Below are 23,667 nucleotides of genomic sequence, written 5' to 3'. Positions count from 1 at the left end.
AGAGGGAAAGCAATGTAAGTACTGCTAGCTTCTAAGAGTAGAGTATCTTTGGAAGCTCGTTCATTACATTATGTACAATGGGAGTCGTGCAAAAGAAGAAAAGGGATAGCCTCACATACCTTGTATATACTGCCCCAATCACAAGCTATGCAATTGTCACAACTCCTTAGTCTACAATGAGAGAAACGATACTATCGTTACCATTTAAGCGTCATAACTATTATGTATCGACCACAACCTATTTTACGTTAAAACAGACAGCACCTCCCCTATATATATGACTTCACACCATTCAAAACAATCACCAAACAGCCCAAACAACATCAATAATAAACATATTGAGCCTCCCAAAACAGTCCACACACAACCTAATTACATCATGCATACGACGGCCACCCTAGTAGTGTCAAACGACCCGGAAATGTTACGAATAACTATCAGCCCACAACCCTACATATATATGGTGTTTCTCCACACCCTTACACCTCCAAAACTCCACAAAATAGTAGTAAAACACTCAGCCCAATAGCAACACAAAACAGTCCGCTACAAGTGAATAACTCGAACTCACGGCTTCCGATCACCGTCCCGTGAGTTCTTACATGTATTGAACGAATTACCATGAATTCACAGAAGAGAAAAATGTATAAATATTGCAGTAACTTACCTTACTTGTTGGATAACTCATCCCTTCCCTTGGTTCTTCAAACGCTAGGTTTTACCTTCAAATAGAACTTGAAAGAGAGGGAAAATCGATTAGGGTTTGTGTGGGATTTTTGGGGAGGAGTTGCAGGGGTTAACTTTGGTTTTGAGGGTCTGAAATATGGATGAAATAACTGAGTTCATAACCCCTTAAAATTCCTCTCTTGGCCGACTTAGGTCTTGTAATTTTGTCCTATCATTTTGGCAAGTAGGTGATGCACCTACTTGTCATCTACCAATCTGCGCAGGCTTGCAAAAATATAAATATCTCTATACTCCAAGATCGTATTGACAAATGGTTTAATGCGTTGGAAACTAGACTCGTAGATCTTTAATTTGGTGGGTATATCACCCCGTACTTCCTTGTAAATTAGGAGAAAATCTTAGAAACATTTAACCTAATGTTTAAGTAAAATTATGAACCTAAGTTGCGACAACGTTTGTCAACTTTTGTTTCATAACTCGTTTGACTTCAAGACTTATGATACGGATATTATATGATTCAAACACCTTAATAAATGACCTTGAGTGTATTAAAAACCTCTAGGTTTACCTAAAAATACGAGTTACAACATCCTTGATTCGTTTAACTTCTAATACTTGTTAATCACCCTTATACACCCTTGTATCACTTAAGACCAATAGGATTAACTTCTTATAATCTCAAAGGTAATTCCTTCTTGAATTTATGTTAACTAATATATGGAATGAACTAACGCGTGTGGATATGGGTTGTAACACCCTTCCCCCTTAGGAACATTCGTCCTCGAATGTAAGGGTTCATGGGGAGTTTAAATCATCGTGGATTCCGGTCAAGTTTCTCCCATAAATAGAGGACAAACTTGCAAGCGGTTAACTCAACGTATGGACTTACAAGAGTATGCAAAGCATTATGGACATGTACATTATCTGCATATCGCCATTTTGTATTAAGGAAGAGTATTCTCAAGTTATTGCTTACCTCATAGAGCCATTTCACCTTCCAATGTATCATGTGTTCCACCAGCATCCTTGTTATATTCATTTTGGAATAGGTACGGGTATTTAGACTTCATCTCCTCTTCTGCTTCCCATGTAATTTCTTCCATATTCTTGTTCCTCCACAATACTTTGATGGAAGCTACATCTTTTGTTCTCAGCTTGCGGACTTGTCGATCTAATATAGCCACTGGCACTTCTTCATATGATAGGTCCTCTGTAACCTGTACATCTTTGATAGGGACGACTCGAGAAGGGTCTCCAATACATTTCTTCAACATAGATACATGGAATATCGGGTGGACAAATTCCAATTCGGATGGAAATTCTAACACATAAGCAACCTGTCCAATCCGTTGAAGAATTTTATACGGCCCGATATACCTTGGACTCAGCTTACCTTTCTTCCCAAAATGCATAATACCCTTCATTGGTGAGATCCTCAGGAAAACCCAATCACCAACCTCAAACTCCAGATCACGACGTCGGACATCGGAATAAGATTTTTGCCTTCTTTGTGCCGTCCTCAATCGCTCCTGTATCACTTTCACCTTCTCAATAGCTTGGTGAATCAAATCTGGCCCATATAATTCTGTTTCACCGACTTCGAACCATCCAACTGGTGATCTACATCTTCTCCCGTATAGTGCCACGTATGGGGCCATTTTAATACTGGAATGGTAGCTATTATTGTAGGCAAATTCTATGAGTGGAAGATGGTCATCCCAATTTCCCTTAAAATCTAGAACACATGCTCGTAGCATATCTTCCAGTGTCTGAATGGTACGTTCAGCCTGTCCGTCAGTCTGCGGATGAAATGCAGTGCTGAGATTCACTTGTGTGCCTAAACCCTTCTGAAAAGACCTCCAAAAGTTAGCTGTAAATTGAGCTCCTCGGTCTGATATAATAGATACCGGCACACCATGAAGCCTAACAGTCTCCTTGATATACAACTTCGCATAATCTTCAGCCGTGTAAGTTGTCTTAACTGGCAGAAGATGGGCACATTTTGTAAGTCAATCAATTATCACCCAGATGGAGTCAAACTTATGATAAGAGCGAGGTAATCCAATAATGAAGTCCATATTAATCACCTCCCATTTCTAGGTTGGAATCTCTATATTCTGAAGCAATCCACCGGCTTTCTGATGTTCTATCTTTACTTTTTGACATTCGGGACACTAGGCTACAAATTCTGCAATAGACTTCTTCATGTTATCCCACCAATACTACTCCTTGACATCATGATACATCTTTGTCGAGCCGGGATGGATGGAATATCAGGATTGATGAATCTCATTCATAATCTTCTCTCGCAACCCTGCCGCATTAGGCACACATAATCGGCCCTGGTATCTCAGTGCCCCATCTCTTCAAATCTCAAAAGCCATACTTTTACACTGCCGAATGCTCTCTCTTAATCGTACTAAGATAGGATCTTCATATTGTCGTGCTTTTACCTCGGCTACCAAAGATGATTCTAATGTATTCTGTACAGTAACACCTCCGTCATCAGAGTCTAACAATCTGATTCTCATATTGGCTAGATGATGAAGCTCTTTAGTCAACCCCCATCCACCTACCTCAATATGTACTAAGCTTCCCATTGATTTACGGCTGAGAGCGTCTGCCACAACATTGGCTTTACCGGGACGATACAATATCTCGACATCGTAGTCTTTCAATAATTCAAGCCACCTACGCTGCCTCAAATTCAACTCTTTCTACTTGAAGATGTATTGTAAACTCTTGTGATCTGTGTAGATGTCAACATGGACGCCGTATAAGTAGTGCCACCATATCTTCAAAGCATATATTACTGCAGCCAATTCCAAATCATGGGTTGGATAAATATTTTCATGCTTCTTCAATTGTCTTGATGCATAAGCAATCACCTTCCCACGCTGCATCAATACACACCCCAAACCTATACCTGAGGCATCACAATATACCACATAACCTTTTGTTCCTTCAGGAAGAGTGAGCACTGGTGCGGATGTCAATCAATTCTTCAGCTCCTGAAAACTACGTTCACAAGTGTCAGACCACTGGAACTTGGTAGCTTTCTGTGTTAACTTAGTCAATGGTGATGATATAGAGGAAAGCCCTTCCACAAACCGCCTATAATATCCTGCTAGCCCTAGGAAGCTGTGGACTTCTGATGGTGTTGTAGGTCTCGGCCAATTCTTTACTGCATTGATCTTCTGAGTGTCGACACTAATACCCTCTTCAGATATCACATGGCCAAGGAACGCTACTGAGTTTAGCCAAAATTCACATTTGGAGAGCTTAGCATATAACTTACGATCCTGAAGCGTCTGTAATACTATCCGCAAGTGAACCACATGTCCCGCCTCTGAACGAGAATATACTAGAATGTCATCAATGAATACAATCACGAACACATCAAGATAGGGCCTAAATATAGTATTCATGAGATCCATAAAAGCTGTTGGGGCATTTGTTAGCCCGAACGACATCTCTAAGAACTCAAAGTGCCCGTATCTTGTCCGGAAGGCTGTCTTTGGAATATCCTTCTCCTTAACCCTCACCTGATGATACCCTGAACGTAAATCAATCTTGGAGAAATACTTGGCACCCTGGAGTTGGTCAAACAGGTCATCAATTCTTGGAAGTGGATATTTGTTCTTTATAGTAAACTTATTCAACTGTCGATAGTCGATACACATCCGTAACGACCCGTCTTTCTTCCGCACGAATAGGACTGGTGCACCCCAAGGTAAAGTGCTAGGTCTAATGAAGCCCTATCCAGCAAGTCCTTCAACTACACATTCAACTCTCGCAACTCTGCCGGGGCCATTTTGTATGGAGAGATAGAGATCGGTTGAGTGTCAGGCAACACATCAATGATAAACTCAATCTCCCTTTCAGGAGGAAGGCCTGGGAGTTCATCTGGGAAAACATCTGGGAATTCGTTGACCACAAGGATTGATTGTAAAGTAGGCGGTTTCGCCTCCACATCCCTAACGCGAACGAAATGATAAATGTAACCTTTTGAGATCATTTTCCTTGCCTTAAGATAGGAAATAAACCTACCTTTTGGTGTAGCAATATTCCCTTTCCATTCAATGATGGGTTCACTAGGAATTGAAACCTAACCATCTTCGTACGACATTCAACATTTGCATAGCATGAGGCCAACCAGTCCATTCCGATTATCACATCAAAATCAACCATTTCTAACTCAAATAAATTTGCCGAGGTTTGACGACTACAAATCATCACAGTGCAACCTCTATATACCCTTATAGCAATCACAGAATCTCCTATTGGAGTAGATACCGCAAGGGGTTTACTTATCAATTTAGGTTCAATGCCAAACTTATTATCCACAAAGGGTGTAACATATGATAATGTAGATCCCGGATCAATCAGCACATATACATTATAAGAAAACACAGATAATATACTTGTAACAACATCTTGAGACGACTCGAGATCCTGTCGACCTACTAGAGCATAGGTTCAATTTTGACCACCCCTCAAACTCGGCACTACACCTCTACCTCTACCACGACCTGTCGACTGCTGAAAACCCCGTGCTGGAGGTCGAACTAATGAGGAAGAAGTAGACACAGATCTAGTCGGTTGAGCCATACCATCACCTCCCCTGTTAGGACAATCCCGCATCATATGGCCAGGCTGTCCGCAAGAATAACATGCATCAGAACCTCGACGGCACAGTCCAAAGTGGGCCTTGCTGCACTGATCACAATGTGGTGTTGTGGGTCTCGTCTGACTAATATCCTTGTGATGTTGCTAGCCTGATGCCTGCGAACTCTAACCTGGACCAGAATGGGTAAATCAATCATATCGAGGCCTCTGAAACTGTGGAGGAGCACTAGCTACAGGTTCCGCCGAACTCCTCGAAGACTGGGGCCTGACGCTGCCTCTGAAGTCATTAGAATACCTTGCAAATCTCACCCTCTTATGCTGGCCCCTATCCTGCTCCCTATCTGTCCTCTGCTGGAACTTACGATCCTCTAGGGTCTGGGCATAAGCCTAAATACGGGAAATATCCATGCCCTCCACCAAGAAGGCTGTCGTGCACTTATTTATCAGATGTGGTCCCAATCCGTTCACGAACAAATGCACCCTATTACTCATCTCGGCCACCATATGGGGAGCATACCTTTCTAAAGTATCAAACTGCATACTGTACTCTCGCACACTCATATTACCTTGTCTAAGGTTCAAGAACTTATCAGCTCTAGCTCATCGTATCTCAACTGGCAAGTAGTGACGAAGAAAGGCCTCAGAAAATTCCTTACACACAGTTGGAGGAGCGTTCGGACCCCTGGATCTCTCCCAACTATCATACCAGAGAACCGCTAAATCCCGTAGCCGATAAGAAGCCAACTCTACTGCCTCTGTATCACTAACATGCATAACCCGCAGTGTACGATGAACCTGGTCAATAAAAGTCTGCGGGTCCTCCTTGGGGTCTGATCCGGTAAACACTGGAGGGTCGAAATTAATAAAATCACAAACTCTCGTACTAACTAGTTTATCAGTAGGACCTGTATTCTGCCTCTGAGCCTGAGCAGCTACCAAGCTAGTCAATAATTGCAAAGCACTCCGCATATCCTGGTCTGTTGTGCCAGACGGAGGAACTAGAGGTGTTGTGTGCCTCCTAATATCCTCTGGAGGAGACGGGGTAGATGAGGTATGAGATGGCATCTCACTCTGAGCCTCACTTTAGCCTGTTTTGGCTTAGGCACCTGACTGGTACCCTCTCCCGCAGCTGTATCAAGTTGTCTACTAATTGTTTGCTTCCTAGTCGAAGGCATCGCTGAAAGAAAACAAGGTGAATATTAGAGACAAACATTTACGACTCAACTCTACGCACGATCTAAATTCAGGAAGAAGATAACAACCCTAGATGTCATGTAGACTCCTGATTATAAATGTGGCGCGCTACACATCCATAATCAAGACTCTACTAGACATGGCTCATAGACAATCCCTAGGACAGACTTGCTCTGATACCAAGTTTGTCACGACCCAAACTGGAGGGACATGACTAGCACCCGACCATACTTGCCGAGCACCAACGTACATATTATCTAACCTTTTTTTATTATCTTTTAGGGTTGACGAGATCAATATAAATGGTAGACCTGGATCATGAACAACCAGCAATAAAATATGATGGCATGAACATACATAGCAGGGGATGACCAGACAATCAAGAAACTATATATAAGGTATGAGCTACCACGCTACCATGAAATACTATACAACAAAAACCAGCCGACAAGGCATACCAAACTATACATGAGTCGACACTTGTCTATGAGCCTATAAATGAACATAAGTGCTGCAACATAGTCGGAATAGGGCCCCAACATACCCGTAATGTCTATAAAAAATGCATACCAAGACCACGGCAAGTCCGGAAAAGGGATCTCGCCAATCACTGCTGAACTAGACAACCTACTGTGGTGGGGGAGCTGCACTTGCCTGTCTATTAGGGCCTGCAGCACGACATGTAGTGTCCACAAACAAAAGGACGTTAGTACAAATAAAGTACTGAATATGTAAGGCAAGGAACCATAAATACGAACAGTAATGTAAGCAGGGATAAAGAATATAAAACCTGGAACATCTGAGTACCTCTGAGGGCTACTAACATGAAATGCATGATACATATGTATGTATACATAAACTTTTAAAATATACGCCTCTGTGGGCATCATCATCATCATATCGTACCCAGCCATAATAGGCTTGGTAAAAATGTACTCGGCCGTCATAAGGCTCGGTAGAATCGTACCCGACCATGTGAAGCTCAGTAAAACCCAACTGATTAATGGTTGCACAATATGTGCCGTACCCGGCCAACTATAGCGCGGCTCGGTAGAGTAAAATAGATACATATATATAATGCATGCTCTACTCATGGAATCACATTCTAAACCTTTCGGAGTGACGTAAGGTCGGTATCCTCTGTACACGTTATTAGGACCAACTCTTCATTACGAACCTTATAAGAATCAGGAAGTACCAACAACATTGATAACATAAGAATAAGAGAAGCAACATTAACATCAATCGTTTCATAAGAGGGAAAGTAATGTAAGTACTGCTAGCTTCTAAGAGTAGAGTATCTTTAGAAGCTCGTTCATTACATTATGTACAATCGGAGTCATGCAAAAGAAGAAAAGGGATAGCCTCACATACCTTGTATATACTTCCCCAATCACAAGCTATGCAATTGTCACAACTCCTTAGTCTACAATAAGAGAAACGATACTATCGTTATCATTTAAGCGTCATAACTATTATGTATCGACCACAACCTATTTTACGTTGAAACGGACAGCACCTCCCCTATATATATGACTTCACACCATTCAAAACAATCACCAAACAGCCCAAACAACATCAATAATAAACATATTGAGCCTCCCAAAACAGTCCACACACAACCTAATTACATCATGCATACGACGGCCACCCTAGTAGTGTCAAACGACCCGGAAATGTTACGAATAACTATCAGCCCACAACCCTACATATATATGGTGTTTATCCAAACCCTTCCACCTCCAAAACTCCACAAAATAGTAGTAAAACACTCAGCCCAATAGCAACACAAAACAGTCCACAAAACAGTCCGCTACAAGTGAATAACTCGAACTCACGGCTTTCGATCACCGTCCCGTGAGTTCTTACATGTATTGAACGAATTACCATGAATTCACAGAAGAGAAAAATGTATGAAATATGGCAGTAACTTACCTTACTTGTTGGATAACTCATCCCTTCCCTTGGTTCTTCAAACGCTAGGTTTTACCTTCAAATAGAACTTGAAAGAGAGGGAAAATCGATTAGGGTTTGTGTGGGATTTTTGGGGAGGAGTTGCAAGGGTTAACTTTGGTTTTGAGGGTCTGAAATATGGATGAAATAACTGAGTTCATAACCCCTTAAAATTCCTCTCTTGTCCGACTTAGGTCTTGTAATTTTGTCCTATCATTTTGGCAAGTAGGTGATGCACCTACTTGTCATCTACCAATCTGCGCAGGCTTGCGAAAATATGAATATCTACTCCGAGATCGTATTGAAAAATGGTTTAATGAGTTGGAAACTAGACTCGTAGATATTTAATTTGGTGGGTAGATCTCCCCGTAATTCCTTGTAAATTAGTAGAAAAGCTTAGAAACATTTAACCTAATGTTTAAGTAAAATTATGAACCTAAGTTGCGACAATGTTTGTCGGCTTTTGTTTCATAACTCGTTTGACTTCAAGACTTATGATATGGATATTATATGATTCAAACACCTTAATACATGACCTTGAGTGTATTAAGTACCTCTAAGTTTACCTGAAAATACGAGTTACAACATCCTTGATTCGTTTAACTTCTAATACTTGTTAATCACCCTTATACACCCTTGTATCACTTAAGACCAATAGTATTAACTTCTGATCATCTCAAAGGTAATTCCTTCTTGAATTTATGTTAACTAATATATGAACTAATGCGTGTGGATTTGGGTTGTAACATAACAGCTCGTTGTCGTTCGATCGAGGTCGAACTTTTCTCTTTTTTGGCGAAGGCCCTTGTCCTTAAAGGCTTCTATTTCGAACTTATCAAAATAACAGCCCGTTGTCTTTCGATATAGGTCGAACCTCTCTTCTTTGGCGAAGTCCCTTGGACTTAAAGGGTATTATTTCGAACTTATCGAAATAACAACCCATCGTCATTCGATCGAGGTCAAACCATTCTCTTCTTTGGCGAATGTCCTTAGCCTTAAAGGGTGTTATTTCGAACTTATCGAAATAACAGCTCATTATCGTTGGATTGAAGTCGAACATTTCTCTTCTTTAGCGAAGTCCCTTGGCCTTAAAGAGGTGTCATTTCGAACTTATCGAAAGAATAACCCATCGTCGTTCGATCGAGGTCAAACTTTTCTCTTTCCTGGCAGGCCCTTGGCCTTAAAGGGTGTTATTTTGAACTTATTGAAATAATAGCCCGTCGTAGTTCGATTAAGGTCGAACCATTCTCTTCTTTGGAGAGGGCCCTTGGCCTTAAAGGGTGTTATTTCAAACTTATCGAAATAATATCCTGTCGTCATTCGATCGAGGTCGAACCATTCTTTTCTTTGGCAAAGGCCCTTGGCCTTAAAGGGTGTTATTTCGGACTTATCGAAATAACAGCTCATCGTTGTTCGATCGAGGATGAACCATTCTCTTCTTTGGCGAAGTCCATTGGCCTTAAAGGGTGTTATTTCGAACTTATCAAAATAATAGCCCGTCATCGTTCGATCGAAGTCGAACCTTTCTCTTCTTTGGTGATGGCCCTCGGACCTAAAGGGTGTTATTTCGAACTTATCGAAGGTCGAACTTTTCTCTTTTTTGGCGAAGGCCCTTGGCCTTAAAGGGTGTTATTTCAAACTTATCGAAATCACAGCCTTTCGTCGTTCGATCGAGGTCAAATCATTCTCTTCTTTGACGAAGGCCCTTGGCCTTAAAGGGTGTTATTTTGAACTTATCGATATAATAGTCCTTTGTCGTTCGATCAAGGTCGAACTTTTCTCTTTCTTGGCGAAGGCCCTTGGCCTTAAAGGGAGTTATTTCGAACTTATCGAAATAATAGCCCGTCGTAATTCGATCGAAGTCGAACCTTTCTCTTCTTTGGCGAAGGCCTTTGGCCTTAAAGGGTGTTATTTCAAACTTATCGAAATAATAGCCCGTCGTCATTCGATCGAGGTCGAACCATTCTCTTCTTTGGCGAAGGCCCTTGGCCTTACAGGGTGTTGTTTCAAACTTATCGAAATAACAGCCCGTCGTCGTTCGATCGAAGTCGAACTATTCTCTTCTTTGGCTAAGGCCATTGGCCTTAAAGGATGTTATTTTCAAACTTATCAAAATAACAACCCGTCGTCATTTGATCGAAGTCGAACCTTTATCTTCTTTTGTGAAGGCCCTTGGACTTAAAGGGTGTTATTTCGAACTTATCGAAATAACAGTCCGTCGTCATTCGATGGAGGTCGAACCATTCTCTTCTTTGGCAAAGGCCCTTGGCCTTAAAGGGGTGTTGTTTCAAACTTATCGAAATAACAGCCCATCGCCGTTCGATCGAGGTCGAACTTTTCTCTTTTTTGGCGAAGGCCTTTGGCCTTAAAGGGTGATATTTCGAACTTATCGAAATAACAGCCCATCATCGTTCGATCGAAGTTGAACCTTTCTCTTCTTTAGCGAAGGCCCTTGGCCTTAAAGGGTGTTATTTCGAACTTATCGAAATAATAGCCCATCGTCGTTAGGTTGGAATCAAATCTTTCTCTTCTTTGGCGAAGGCCCTTGGACTTAAAGGGGTGTTATTTCGAACTTATCGAAATAACAGCCCGTCATTGTTCGATCGAGGTCAGCCCTTCTCTGTTGGCGAAGGCCCTTGATCTTAATGGGGTGTTATTTCGAACTTATCGAAATAATAGTCGATCGTCGTTCGATAAAGGTCGAATCATTCTCTTCTTTAGCGAAGGCCCTTGGTCGTAAAGGGTGTTATTTCGAGCTTATCGAAATAACAGCCCGTCGTCGTTTGGTCGAAGTTGAACCTTTATCTTCTTTGGTGAAGGCCCTTGGCCTTAAAGGGCTGTTATTTTGAACATATTGAAATAACAGCCCGTCGTCGTTCGATCGACGTCCTTAAAGGGGTATTATTTCGAACTTTTCTCTTTTTTGGCGAAGACCCTTGGCCTTAAATGGTGTTATTTCGAACTTATTGAAATAACAGTCCGTCGTCATTCGATCAAGGTTGAACCATTCTCTTATTTGGCGAAGGCCCTTGCCTTAAAGGGTGTTATTTCGAACTTATCGAAATAACAGGTCGTCGTCGTTTGATCGAGGTCGAACTGTTCTCTGTTGGCGGAGGCCCTTGACCTTACAGGGTGTTGTTTCGAACTTATCGAAATAATAGCCCATCGTCGTTCAATCGAGGTCGAACCATTCTCTTCTTTGGCTAAGTCCCTTGCCTTAAAGGGTGTTATTTTCGAACTTATCAAAATAACAACTCGTCGTCGTTCGATCGAAGTCGAACCTTTATCTTCTTTGGCGAAGGCCATTGGACTTAAAGGGTGTTATTTCGAACTTATCCAAATAACAGCCTGTCGTTGTTCGATGGAGGTCGAACCTTTCTCTTCTTTAGCGAAGACCCTTGGCCTTAAAGGGTGTTATTTCGAACTTATCGAAATAATAGCCCATCATCGTTAGGTTGGAATCAAATCTTTCTCTTCTTTAGCGAAGGCCCTTGGACTTAAAGGGGTGCTATTTCGAACTTATCGAAATAACAGCCCGTCATTGTTCGATCGAGGTCAAACCCTTCTCTGTTGGCGAAGGCCCTTGATCTTAATGGGGTGTTATTTCGAACTTATCGAAATAATAGTCGATCGTCATTCGATCAAGGTCGAATCATTCTCTTCTTTAGCGAAGGCCCTTGGTCGTAAAGGGTGTTATTTCGAACTTATCGAAATAACAGCCCGTTGTCGTTCGATCGACGTCCTTGGCCTTAAAGGGGTATTATTTCGAACTTTTCTCTTTTTTGGCGAAGACCCTTGGCCTTAAATGGTGTTATTTCGAACTTATTAAAATAACAGTCCGTCGTCATTCGATCAAGGTTGAACCATTCTCTTATTTGGCGAAGGCCCTTGCCTTAAAGGGTGTTATTTCGAACTTATCGAAATAACAGGTCGTCGTCGTTTGATCGAGGTCGAACTGTTCTCTGTTGGCGGAGGCCCTTGACCTTACAGGGTGTTGTTTCGAACTTATCGAAATAATAGCCCATCGTCGTTCAATCGAGGTCGAACCATTCTCTTCTTTGGCTAAGTCCCTTGCCTTAAAGGGTGTTATTTTCGAACTTATCAAAATAACAACTCGTCGTCGTTCGATCGAAGTCGAACCTTTATCTTCTTTGGCGAAGGCCATTGGACTTAAAGGGTGTTATTTCGAACTTATCCAAATAACAGCCTGTCGTTGTTCGATGGAGGTCGAACCATTCTCTTCTTTAGCGAAGGCCCTTGGCCTTAAAGGGGTGTTGTTTCGAACTTATCGAAATAACAGCCCATCGTCGTTCGATCGAGGTTGAACTTTTCTCTTTTTTGGCGAAGGCCCTTGGCCTTAAAGGGTGTTATTTCAAACTTATCGATATAGTAAACCGTCGTCGTTCGATCGAGGTTAAACTCTTCCTTTTCTTTGGCGAAGGCCCTTGGCCTTAAAGAGTGTTATTTCGATCTTATCGAAATAACTGTCCGTCGTCATTCAATCTAGGTCAAACCATTCTCTTCTTTGGCGAAGTCCCTTGGCCTTAAAGGGTGTTATTTCGAACTTATCGAAATAACAGCCCGTCGTTGTTCGATCGATGTCGAACCCTCCTCTGTTGGTGAAGGCCCTTGGCCTTAAAGGGGTGTTATTTCAAACTTATCAAAATAACAGCTCGTCGTCGTTCGATCGAGGTCGAACTTTTCTCTTTTTTGGCGAAGGCCCTTGGCCTTAAAGGGTGTTATTTCGAACTTATCGAAATAACAGCCCGTCGTCGTTCGATTGAGGTCGAATCCATTTCTTTTTTTGGCAAAGGCCCTTGGCCATAAAGGGTGTTATTTCAAACTTATCGAAATAATAGCCCGTCGTCGTTCGATCGAGGTCGAACCATTCTCTTCTTTGGCGAAGGCCCTTGGCCTTAAAGGGGGTTTTTTCGAACTTATCGAAATAACAGCCCGTTGTCAGTCCCAGTTTCTGGAGAGTTGGACATCTTCCGTGGGAGTCCCAATTTGTTTGGTATTACTTGCACCAGATGGTGCGACGCTGGTGATTACAAGGTGTTGACGTTTCGCTTAGGTTCGTGCTGTGTACGCATTATAGTTTTCTTGTTTGACTCCTGCTGTCCAGCTCGGAGACGTTGCCGGCAGGAGGTATTTCAGTTGTGTTAAAGCAATTTTTGTCCTTCAATCGAGATGTTCCTTTGTACTTTCGCCCACATGGGTCTTATGTGCTTGCTTGGACAAAGAGTGGGAGGTGAGGATGAGCTTTTCTTCACTCCCGCCCGGTGGTCCGGTGCGGGAGAACAGGTTGGTTACACCGTTTGCCTTATTTAGTATATCTGCGGTTGATGGGGCGAGGATTTCTAAGCTTGGTAATCCTACTCGGCTCTCCTTCCCTTACTGCGCTGCTCCCTTGTCTCGCGTGGGTTGGATTCTCCCTTCGTGCTTCTTTTGGTGGGTGATTGTGTTTCTTGGCTTTGATCTAGGAGAAACTAGGAATTTTCACTTAGAAATATCCACAGACGGCGCCAAATTGTTTGACTCAAAAGATATTAAAACCTTTTTGAACAAATCAATTAAAGATGAAGGGGTAAATCTTAGTGAGACATAATTAATTCCAGATCAAAAATTTAACAACAATGATTGCACATGAGATGAAAGAAATATGATTGATCTTATTAGGATTCAACGTTGTGTCTCTCCTCAATCAATGAGGAAGTAGGCTTACATATTTTCTTCGAGTTCATTTCTTCTTTTTCTAGAATACAAGAAGAGAGCTTTTTGTTTTCTCTTAGAGAGATCGCTGAAGCGCCCCCTATGGAGAGAGCTCTCCCTGGCTATATATAGTCAGGGTATCCTTGCCATTTGCTTGACTCGACATCTTCTACCCGCTAATGTGTCTTGATCATGATTTTAGGCGTTATTCTTACCGATTTATCGGATGTCATAGAGGAGAAATGGAGTGGGCTCTGTTGATTTTCACTGCCCAGTTATTGAGGCGGGGCGTCGGTCAACTTGGTCGTGACGGTCATATTTTGACCAATACAGTTATGAAATATTCTCCATCAGCGCAGCACCTGAAAACGGATTAGAAGAACGATTTAAGTACATTACCTAATGATTACTAGTACTATTTGCCAGTAGTCACACAAAACAAAAAATATGACAATACTAGGAACCTACCATTTTGAAAGCAGAAATTGCTTGCCTTCTCTTTTCCTCCTTCTCAGACTTGCACATCACACACCATCCAGAAAGATCAGTCCTGTACTTACTCAAATCTCTGAAAACGGAACTGTAAAATTAAAGTAATTGTAATTAGCGAACAGTAGTATTAGTATAATATATGAACGTGTAAATCAAGGGAATTTACCTTCTGCACAATAGCAACATGTTGATCCTCTGCCCAGATGTGGTAGCTCTAGCACCTCGCCTATGGCGACCACAATGAAGGATCGCGCGTCCCACGACATGCGAATTAGGGGTGTGCATTCGAATCGGTTTATCGATAAATCGAATCGATTATTTGTTATTGGTTTATCGATATCGGTTTATCGGTTTATTGATTTATCGATTTCGATTTCGATTTTGAAATTTTCCTTATCGATTTATCGATTTCGATTTCGATTTTGTCATTTTTGGTTATCGGTTTATCGATAAACCGATAAGATATACTAAAAAGACAAAAAAAAAATTACACTTATTCTATAATACCCTTTCCTTTATCCTAGATCCCTAACCCTATTATTTTCTCTACCACATCTAAGGAATGATCATATTTAAAACTTAATGGATTGAAGTTCAAATTAATGGAAAACAGAATTAGCCGTGATGATGTATTTTTTTTATATACCGTTGGAGTGTTGGTGGCATACATTTGATCTCTTACTTTAATTTCGTTGCATGTGCTTATTAACACAATTTTTATGTTATAAACGATGTTCGTCTTATTTTAGCTTCTTTTTGTCCATATTAGTTAGGCGTGTTTATAACGATATACTTTCCGTCGAATCCCGCAAATTTTCTTATTGGTGTAATCGATAACCGAATCGATAAGCCCCAAAAATCGATAAATCGAAATCGAAAAAACCGAAACCTTATTGAAACGATAACGATAAGCATATGTACAAATCAATAATCGATAAGTAATTATAGATAAATGTCAAAATTGAATTGATAAATCGAATGCACACCCCTAATTGCGAATATTCAAATATCTCTTGTTGAAACAATTATTGTGCACCCGATTACTAATGGAGTATGACTTTTTCACCAAAATATAGAGGGATTCTAAGGAATTATCAATCATCTTGAGAATACAAATTGAACTATTTATAATTATCTCAGGTTGTGCTTCAATGTTGACATGCTCCTCACACCGCACACCTCGGAAGAATAAGTCTCCACTGTGAACTGCTTTCCTAAGCACACGTTCAAGATGAAGTCAGCATCGTGAACATGGAAACTTGAGGAAAAATTAAAATCAACAGATTTTTAAGTATTATAGTGCTCAATGTTGTGCCAAAGTCCCATATCAGTGAAGTACCAATTTTGGTTGGTACTTCACCCTATAAAAGGAGGCTTAATGTTTAGGATTTAAACACACCTCTCATTTTCCTTCTCATTTTCTTAAGGCATTTGTATCTTCTCTCTTTAGTATTATTTCACTTGTATTTTGGATTGGAAAAAAATATTGATTGTGTCCGAGGAAGTAGGCAAAATTGGCCGGACCTCTTAAATTCTTGTGTTCCTTTTATTGTTGTATTATTGTCTTATTTATTATTTAGTGGCTGTCATAATTTTGGGTATAGTAGTTGTGACTCATTCACACTATATACATTTGGCTTCCGCAACAATTGGTATCAGAGCCAAGGTTCTGTTTAAGTATGCTCTGTGGTTGCAACATAGTATGATCTTCCACATCAGAAAAGATTTATATTGGTATCAGAGCCAAGGTTCTGTCTAAGTATGCTCTGTGGTGGCAGCATAGTCTGATCTTCCGCATCAGAAAAGATTTATCTTGGTAACTGGGTCAAGGTTCTGTCTGAGTATGCTCTGTGGTTGCAGCTTAGTCTGATCTTCCACACCAGAAATGAAATAATCTTGATTTGTGTCGTCAGCTATTAAATAATGTTTGTGTCAAAATGGGAGACAATAAACAAGAAGAATCTATATCAAGTGTCAATAATACGTCATCGTTGGCATCTTCGCTTATGACAAGAATTGTGTCAAATGCAAAATTTGTGGTAAAAATTTTTGACGGGTTAGGACATTTTGGGATGTGGCAATGGGAGGTTCTAGATGTCCTTTTTCAACAAGGGCTAGATCTTCCCATTGAAGAAAAGAAACCAGATGTTATTGAAGAAAAAGATTAGAAAATTATCAATGTGTTGTTTGCGGTACCATTCGATCCTACCTTGCTAGAGAGCAGAAATATTCATACACAAAGGAAACTTCTGCAAGTAAATTATTGAAAGCACTGGAGGATAAATTTTTGAAGAAAAATAGTCAAAATAAATTGTACATGAAGAAGAGACTGTTTTGCTTCACCTATTTTCCTGGTACCACAATGAATGAACATATCACCAGTTTCAATAAGTTGGTCACAAATTTGCAAAATATGGATGCAACTTTTGATGATGGTGACTTGGCCTTGATGTTGTTGGGGTCACTTCCTAAAGAGTACGAACATCTTGAAACTACTCTACTCCATGGAAATGATGAAATTTCTTTCAGAGAAGTTTGTACAACTATGAACAAAGAAAGGGAGAAAAACAGAAGGGCGGAGAAGGAGAAGCACTGGTTGTGAGTGGTCGTCCTCAAAATCAAACGAGGACAAAGAAGGGAAGATCCAAGTCAAGATCTAGACCCAACAAAGATGAATGTGTTTTTTGTCGAGAAAAGAGGCACTGGAAGAATGACTGTCCGAAGTTGAAGAATAAGGCCAAACATAACAATGGAAAGGCCATTATGGATTCAAATGTAGCTGATTGTGATGATTCAGACTTCTCATTAGTTACAACAGAGTCATCAACATCATCAGACATATGGTTGATGGACTCGGCTTGTAGCTATCATATGTGTCCCAACAGGGACTGGTTCGTGGATTTTCAAGAAGGAGAATATGGAATTATTCACACAGCGGATAACAGCCCTCTTACCTCATATGGGATTGGTTCAATACGATTAAGGAACCACGATGGAATGATCAGAACATTAACAGATGTTCGATATGTACCGGGTTTGAAGAAGAATCTCATCTCTATGGGAGCCCTAGAATCAAAATGGTTCAAAAGCATTGCAGAAAATGGAGTGATGAGAATATGCTCTGGTGCACTAGTGGTAATGAAGGCCAATCGGAAGAACACTAACATGTACCGCTATTGTGGTAGTACAATTATTGGGACAGCGATAGTGACATCTAGTGACGACAAAGAGGCAGAAGCAGCCAGGCTATGGCACATGAGCATGGGACATGCTGGAGAAAAATCCTTGAAAACTCTATCAGATCAAGTTTTGTTAAAAGGAGTAAAGACTTGCAACTTGGAGTTTTGTGAGCATTGTGTCAAAAGAAAACAAACAAGGGTTAAATTTGGTACAGCGATTCATTGGGTGGGAACCACTATTTTGTAACCTTTGTTGATGATTTTTCCCGAAGAGTGTGGGTGTATACAATGAAGAGGAAAGATGAAGTGTTGGGAATTTTTATCAAATGGAAAACGATGGTAGAGAATCAAATAGGCAGGAGGATCAAGTGTATTCGCATAGACAATGGAGGTGAATACAAAAAATGATCATTTCAATAAGGTCTGTGAAAATAATGGCATCGTCCGACACTTCACTGTCAGACATACACCACAACAAAATTGAGTGGCAGAACATATGAACCGGACCTTACTGGAGAAGGTACGGTGCATGTTGTCCAATGCTGGCTTGGGCAAAGAATTTTGGGCTGAGGCAATTATATATGCATGCCACCTCATTAATTGTCTACCATTTGCTACTATTGACGGCAAGACACCATTTGAAAAATGGTATGGAAAGCCTGCTGTAGATTATGACTCTTTGCACGTGTTTGGCTCAACTGCATATTATCATGTGACAGAGTCAAAATTGGATCCAAGGGAAAAGAAGGCTATTCTTATGAGGATTACTTCTGGAGTCAAAGGATATCGCTTATGGTGTCCAATGACAAAGACATTAATATTTAGCAGGGATGTTACCTTTGATGAATCTGCTATGATAAATAAGGTAACAGAAGATACCAAACAAAATGAGGATGCTTCTAAGCAGGTGGAGTTTGAGGAAAAAATTATTTTTCCTACACAAGAAGTAGAGAAGGAAAAAAATAAAGATTATCCTCTGGAAGAAGAGTCAATAGAGAGGGAGATTCCAACTCAGGAACCTCAACAATAACTTGAATCAATAGCAACTAGCAGGCCAAAAAGGACAATAATAAAACTTGTTCGTCTCATAGAGACGGTTGCTTGTGTCGCCTCAATTGTAGCTGATGATGTTCCTACTACGGTATATTCATAATACTGTAGATGTTGTGTTAGTTTTTGAGCAGGAATGCAATCAATCTATAGTTGGATATTGTGACTGAGATTTTGCGGGTGATCTGGACAAACGAAGATCAACTACTGGTTATGTGTTTACTTTTGCAAAGGCACCAGTTAGTTGGAAGTCTACTTTGCAGTCAACAGTTGCTTTGTCTACAACATAGGTAGAGTACATGGCTATTACAGAGGTTGTGAATGAGGCAATGCGACTTCAGGGATTGCTAAAAGAGCTTGGTATTGGACAAAAAAGTATCACAATTTTTTTGTGATAGTCAAAGTGCTATTCAATTAGCGAAGAACCAAGTTTATCATGCAAGGACGAAGAACATTGATGTTCGATATCATTTCGTATGAGAAATCATAGAAGAAGGTGGAGTCACGGTGATGAAAATTCATACTACAGAGAATTCTGCTGATATGCTGTCAAAAGTGGTGACTGCGGTCAAGTTTCAACATTGTTTGGATTTGATCAACATTGTTGAACACTGAAGATCGAAGATAAAAACACAATCAAACTTTGTTATTGAGAGAAAATTGAAGATGTGGAATTTTGCCAAGGTGCAGATTTGTTGTGCCGAAGTCCCACATCGGTGAAGTACCAACCTATAAAAGGAGGCCTAATGTTTAGGATTTAAACACACTTCTCATTTGCCTTCTCATCTTCTTAAGACATTTGTATCTTCTCTTTTTAGTATTATTTCACTTGTATTTTGGAGTGGAATAAAATATTGGTTGTGTCTGAGGAAGTAGGCAAAATTAGCCGAACCTCGTAAATTCTGGTGTTCCTTTTATTGTTGTATTATTGTCTTATTTATTATTTAGTGGCTGTCATAATTTTTGGTATAGTAGTTGTGACTCATTCACACTATATACATTTGGCTTCCACAACGCTCAATGGTCGCATATATAACAAAGTCAATTGATGTAACTACTGATTTTACATACTCAAGTCAACGTCCTTGTCCGTCCCATACTCAACAAAAGCATCATGAGAATCCAGAGTTGATCCACCAAATTCAGCTAAAAAGACTGCACAGTTATGTATCAAAGAATAATTAACATACAACCTCCATCTCTATTTCATAAACTGTTCATATATTTTGCTCTTACCTTCTGAAATGGGACATATAAAATCCTCCATTAACTTGTCAAGCATGTGGTGAAGCCCAAAATCATCGAGACAAGTCGACATTGTGTTTGTAGGTTTGCGACGCTTAACCACAAGGTCTGTCTCACGGATCCAATTTTCAAAATGTTCTACCTAAGCAATTATTATAACTCTATTTGATAAGAAAACAAAAAGGAAAAAAAATTCTGTCAAGCAACAACAAGCATGACAGTACGTACCTCAGCCATCATCATCTCACAAAAAACGTGGCTGAAGCATATCAAATGTAAAAACACCTGGACAGGGTTCAGACATTATACTTCTGTAGCCTTCCTCTGTATTCTGATTGATCGCCTTAAGAAATGAATGGACAAAGAAATCTGTAGGTTGCAGGGTATACAACTCCACGTGTAGAGGCTGAAACTTAAAGGGTATTAAAAAGAAAGAAAATTAACATCGACATAATATTGCAAACGTTTGTCATGTTGAATACCTGATAGTTTGACAGAATTTGTTCCCTTTATTCTTCTTTAAGCTTCTGCATTTTCCATAGAAACACAGTTAAAAACACAAGCATTTAGCAGCCAAAAGGTCCTAAATGACTGGACTACTCTGATTGCATATTAGATAATCAATGTATTTGATCGAATCACAAATTCAAATCAATGCTACAAGCTGTCCTTAGGTTTTAAGTATAGCCTTTCTCTAAATTCATTGCCCTAAGGCCCAAACACATAACAGATCAGGAGAGCATTGACCAACATTCATCAGCGCCTACACAAATCCTAGATCTACTGCACCCACCCCCAGTCAGATTCATCAATTACTCATTACGTATTTATATTATCATAACTCCAACACCAATAACATACGAATTGGGAAAATCATCCTCTTGAGGTTTTATACTCATTGAATAGTATAAAATAGAACCGGAAACATATAAAGCTAAGAGAAATTAATCTATTGAAGCTATGGCCGCCACAATTTATCAAAAACTTGGAATTTAATTTGCGGTAAATCATCTAATTGACTTGACTACTCCGACGGCATATTACAGATAATTAATCTACTTGAACTCGAAAATAGATTCAATTAATACATTGACTATCATAACTCCAACACCAATAACATACGAATTGGGAAAATCATCCTCTTGAGGTCTTATACTCGTTGAATAGTATAAAATAGAACCGGAAACAAATAAAACTAAGAGAAATTAATCTATTGAAGCTATGGCCGCGACATTTTATCAGAAACTCGGAATTTAATTTGTGGTAATTGCGACAGTCATCTAATTGACTTGACTACTCGATCCGACGGCATATTACAGATAATTAATCAACTTGAACTTAAAAGTAAAGTTATTTCTAGCTAGTAATACTTACTTCGCCTTGGTCGGGAAGATACTTGCGTAGGACCGAATTCATGTATTCCGCCTTTTCCTCACGGGAAGCAGTACTTCGTTTTTTGTATGGGAAAAATCGCTGCATTACTTCGTACACCGCAGGACTTTCAACCTCCAACTTCAAGCCGTCATAGGTATCCTCCTCTGGTTCTGCACAGGGATATAGCAGGAGCGATGGAGATGCGGATTGTTTTTCCTTTCCTTTTGTATCTACCTTTTCTTCTACATTTTCCTTAGCTTCTGTATCCTCCTTAGCTTCTGCATCTTCCTTTGCTTTTATATCTTCCATTCCATGGCATTGGAGTGTAAGGGTGAGTACTGTTCTTTCTCCATATTCGACCCGTTTTTAAATGGTTCATTATCCAACCCATTTTTTGATGGCTAATATGGGTGTATAACTGTTTTATTTTAACCATTTTGTCACCTCTAATTTAAATATTTTTATACTGTTAGTGCATGTAACGAGCATAATTGCGTAAATCAATTTTTATAGTTAATACATAGAACTATACTTCTTTTATAAGTGGTTAATTACACTTTTTTATGGAGTTAGAATTCAGAAAACAATTTACATCCGTTATTCAGTTATAACGATTTCTACAGATACAAAAGTCAATTTTGATTTTTGCAATTTTAAGCTGACAACCGTTTCCGTATATTTTCCACGCTTATGAACCTGGGGTTTAGGGACCTTTGGGTCGGGTCGGATGTCAGATACTAGATGGGTCGAAAACGGGTAATAAAAAATGGATAAATTATCTGACCCGACCCATATTTAATGCGGATAAAAAATGAATTAACCGGCGGATTATTCATGACTTCTTGAATATTATTATTTTTGGGAGAATTCCTAGTCTTCCAAACGTGAGAAACCCTCAATTTGAGGCTTTATAAATTTAAAAGTTAAAATCATTACTTATCTATTGATTATTTATTTTCTAAATGGATAATATAGTACTTATGCATATTTGACTCATTTTTAAAAAATTCATTATTCAATCCATTTTTTAATGAATAATATGGATGGTTAACTATTTCTTTGTAACTATTTCAGCGCCACTACGCACCCATATGATCAGTAGAGTTTTTGTACTTTGAGATCAAAGTGACTGTTTAAAGGAATTTATCGGTCGGATCACTTTTCCTTTAATTTCATGTAATATTAGCTTTTTCCTTAATTCTTGATAGAAAATGATGTTAAAGTGCAACATTTTTTTATATCATTGAAATAACTTACAACAACATACATATCTTTTTACAGTAATTAATAACCTAAAATATAAAGTAAACAACCTAATATATAACAGGTAAAACACACTAATAGTGTAAATATTAAATACACATTCTCATGTGTATATACGTCAAATTAAGTACAGATACGTAGATAATGATTTGTGACAGGAATTGCCAAAAAAAAAAGGAATTTGAATATGTCAGTGGGAGGAAAAATTACAGAGTTTTTAAAAAAAATTATTACAGTGAAAGGTAAATAGTCAACGAATTTTGGCTCGTGAGTGTTGAGAAAATTGGAATGTATCTCGATCCATGTGTCGGCGTGGCATCATCCTAGCCCCATATCTGGAGACTGGAGATACAGCTTATGATCCTGGACGTCCGTTTGGTATGGGAACAGCTGTTCGCCGATATTATATCCAGAAGATTCTCACACGTGGGAGCACATACTCCAGCTTTTGTATAAAATATTCTCTGTTAGTTAGTTGTATAATCAGTTAGTATACGACCAATGAAATAAGGACACGTGGAGTAGGTAATTGTTTAGTTGACTTAGTTCTATAATCAGTTACTAGTATACTTGTGTGTATACTTGTACAGAAGAGGCTTGGGCGGTTTATTTAATCTGTTTCATATATAGGTATTAAAGATTAAAGTAATGTTTGGGAAAATCACTTATCTAATTTTGTTTTGAGGTTAAAGATGTTCTTAATTCCAATTGAATAAGGCCGTTACTTCTTAAATGACTAATAGTATATTTTTCTAAAATGTTTAGTATTATGAAATAAATTATATTCGTTAAAAGATTAATATTTGAAATAGAAAAAAGTATTATTTTCTTAGGTTTTATCATTTGTCTCTTAATACTATTTACTTTGAATTATTGAGTTTTAAATTTA

General features: G+C 39.4%; 1 pseudogene; it reads right to left on the bottom strand.

Annotated features, from left to right (window-relative positions):
• Nucleotides 1-14,525: 14,525 nt before the first annotated feature.
• LOC107817487 (2-oxoglutarate and iron-dependent oxygenase domain-containing protein CP2-like) lies at nt 14,526-21,824 on the bottom strand (annotated as a pseudogene).
• Between the last annotated feature and the right edge of the window lie 1,843 nt (nt 21,825-23,667).

The sequence above is a fragment of the Nicotiana tabacum genome, chromosome 16 (assembly GCF_000715075.1).
Source record: "Nicotiana tabacum cultivar K326 chromosome 16, ASM71507v2, whole genome shotgun sequence".
In the NCBI taxonomy this organism is placed as follows: domain Eukaryota; kingdom Viridiplantae; phylum Streptophyta; class Magnoliopsida; order Solanales; family Solanaceae; genus Nicotiana; species Nicotiana tabacum.
Note: the sequence above shows the minus strand (reverse complement) of the source record. Positions and strands in the feature narration are given on the sequence as shown.